The sequence below is a fragment of the Otolemur garnettii genome, unplaced genomic scaffold, assembly GCF_000181295.1.
Source record: "Otolemur garnettii isolate 467f Iridium unplaced genomic scaffold, OtoGar3 scaffold00002, whole genome shotgun sequence".
Lineage (NCBI taxonomy): Eukaryota > Metazoa > Chordata > Mammalia > Primates > Galagidae > Otolemur > Otolemur garnettii.
Window position 1 is genome coordinate 48,938,105 of NW_003852397.1, and position 3,628 is coordinate 48,941,732.

The window sequence follows — 3,628 nt, forward strand, 5'->3', positions numbered from 1 at the left end:
GTAGTTGTCACTGTTGTTCAGCAGGCCCAGGCCGGGTTCGAACCTGCCACCCTCAGTACATCTGGCAGGCACCATACCACTGTGCTATAGGCACCAAGCCATTAGTTACAGAATTAAGTTGCTCATATTACTGAGTCTATCACTTACTATCTTCTCTCTGGACTGGCCTTGCTCTTCCAATTATTTTGCCTTGTTGGATTTCCCCCTTCCCCTCTGTTCTATATTTCTGTTCCACATTTCTCCCCATCAGCACTCACTCTAATGTGCAGTATTTCCTTGGATATGAATCTTTGAAAAATACAAAGAATTGTTTTCTGCATTTCAAATGCATGTAATGGTAGTCTAGCCTTCACTGCATCAGAATTACTTGGAGAAAACACGGATTCCTGGGTTACAGCACCAGTAGGTCTGCCAGGGGCCTGAGAGCTCACCTTTATAACAGGTTCCCCGGAGATGCAGAGGCTGCTGGACACTGGACCAAACTGTTCGAAAAATCTCCCTTTATTTTTAAAACTTTATGATTCAACTTCCTGTTTTCAAGATCTATTTGTATTTTATATGTCCCTTTAGTTCATTGCTTCTGGTTGGTCCAAGAATTCCATGGGCTGCCTCTCTTCAACAGTGTAGTTCTTCTACTTGCCCTAGTGATGGGCAGCTCGGTTGCTCTCAACCCCTCTATCATACAGGATGCGTCAGTGAATGTTCTTGTCCATGTGTCCTCATGGACCTAGAAATGAGAGTCTTCAGGGCATGTATCAGGAGGGGGGAGTCCTGGGCTGCCAGGTATACATTTGCGCATTTAACTGAGAGGGCCAGACCAGTGCCATTTTGCTGTTTACTGCACAAACCCTGTTCCTAGCCCCTCCACCTCCCTCCACCCCAACCTCTGCCGGTAAACACACAGGGCCACTCCCTGCTACTCCCCCATCCCTGGTTGCACAACTGTCAACTGTTAATTGAGCCACCTTAGTACAGCAATAACTGGGCTACTGCCATTTTAGGCACTAAGTCACCACTTAGAGCAACATCACCATATTAGGCATGGGCACAACATAACTTCTCTAGATACCTCCTGAGTACTTGCTCAACAAGCTGACTACACCAAATCCACTCTCCCCCACAGCAGTGCGTGAGGGGCCCATTGATTTCTCGGGAAGCACAAAGCACTTATGATGTAGATCATAAAATAAATGTCAGTTCCGGTAAACAGCAAGATAACAAACAAAATCCGCTCTCAGAATTTTACCTAACATCACACGCTGCAGAAAATTCTAGCAGATGGGTCTGTGTCAGTGAGGAGTGCACACACTCGTGCAATATACACTCACCCCCTAGCCCCAGGGCACAGTGTGAGCCAGGACCGGAAGGAACTATTTTTATTTCTCTGCTGTACTTACCCTCATAAATCAGAGGCCTCCTTCCTCTAGCTCTTATTTCTGCTCCGTGAAGCACCTGGAAGGGGAAGTTGCTCCAGTGCTGGGAGGAGACCCCCAACTCCCGGCAGGCTCCAGGCAGAGGCCTGACGATCCATTGTCTGGGATTATCTGATCTCGCACAGTAGCATTTGCTTTCCTGTTGTTACCTGATTCTCTCAACAATGAGCATAAAAATAGAATCTTCCTGATTAGCCCTAGGCTTTAAAATGCCCAACAAAATGCTTTGGCAGATGTCTTTGTTGACTGTGGACAATTTTTTAAAAGGTTAGTCTTTTTTGACACAACCAAGGTAAATTAGACATTGCATTCAACAACCCAATTTCCCTTTCTACAGGGTGAAATGAGGATTAGTGGGGGTGTGGTAATTTGGGCAATCCTCCAGACCACAGGTAACCACAACCAGTCTGGTTATATTAAAATGCCAGGGACTCTTTGGAAAAAGAGATCAACTGATTTGAAAAATAGCAAATGAGGCCTTTAGAAAAGCAGCCTTTAAAAATATCAGAGAAAAGGCCAGGACTGTGGTTCACCCCTGTAATCCTAGCACTCTGGAAGCTGGGGCAGGTAAGTTGTTTGAGTTGAAGAATTAAAGACCAGCAAGACCCTTCTCCACTAAAAATAGAAAAGCTAGCCCAGCATCATTGCAGGTACCTGTAGTCCCAGCTAGTTGGGAGGCTGAGGCAGGAGGATCACTTGAGCCCAAGAATTTGAGGTTGCTGTGAGCTATGACATCACAGCAGTCTAGCCTAGGCAACAGAGTGAGACTGTCTTAAACAAATTTTTTTTTCAGAGAAAATTACTTATTCCTTCAAGGATATTATGGAGGCTATTTGAACTGACGTGGTATTCTATAGAATACTGTTTATTGCTTTGCCCATCCCATTTTTTTAAAAAATCAACAATTTAAAAACAAAAAATTTAAAAGCCATGCTTATCAGCTTCTCAGATGACACTACTGGGAAAAATGATAAATAATATATGAGACAGCATTATCAATATTTAAATGACTTCAACAGATTAGAATGCCGAGGTGTAACCAACAAGACGAAAAGGAAATGACTGGATAAAATAAATACACCTGTGCAGATAGAGGATGTCAGGTGCCTGGCATCGCCCCAGTTTGTGTGTAAAAATGGTTTGTTGTAGAAACCAAATAAGATACTACAGTTTTAGGTAGCATGAGTGGGACAAAGAGTCCTGGTCATGAGAAACAGCAGGAGCACCTGGGACCCTGCCCGTGTCCAGCTCTTTTGGGATACTGTAAGCTTCGTGAGGCGGGATTGGGTCATCTTGCCCTCTTCTGGGTCCCTGGAGGGATAGCAGTGCCTGTCCCCAAATAGGTACTCAATGCATGGTTGATGAAGGAATGAAGAAATACTATATTCAGTTCAGGCACGCCCCTCCCCTTTATAGGGACATTTAAAATAAAGATCCATCTTGAGGAGGACAGGGAGGATGGTGCTGGGTGTGATTAACTTAAGTGATAGAAAGCTCAGGCTGAATGTGTGGGGATGAACTTGATAGCGACCTTAAAATATCTGGAGGGCCGTCACGGGCAGGAGTAGAATTGTGCACCTTGGTCCACAGCCCAGAAGTGCACTCATGAGTGAGAGAGAGGCAGGTTTGGGTTTCATGTAATAACTTTCTCACCGTGGTAACTGCTCAGTGTTAGAACATTGGCAGCGTGTTCTCTCCCAGTGCAGGGTTTCAGCAGTACTTGATGGTTTGGGAAGATTTTTCTCTTGAGTGAAGAAGTCTGTGCCCCCCAAAGTAATATTTTTTGGGCTTACTCAGTTACAGAAAAATATTAAGAAGAAGCCAGGGGCAGTGGCTTGTGCCTGTAATCCCAGTGCTGTGAGAGGCTGAGGTGGGAGGATCACTTGAGGCCAGGAGTTCTAGACCAGGCTGGGAAACATAGTGACACCCTATCTATACAAAAAATTTAAAAATTAGCCAGGCATGGTGGTACACATCTATAGTCCTAGCTACTTGGGAGGTTGAAGCAAGAGGATGACTTGAGCCTAAGAATTCAAGGTTACAGGGAGCTGTGATCAGGCCACTGCACCCCAGCCTAGGCAGGCAACAGGGTAAGATCCTTTCTCTCTCTAGAAATAAATAAATAAACAATAAATAAATAAATCAAAGATCCATAATCTATTACCTAGGAAATTGTGAAAGGTGAAAAAATAAAA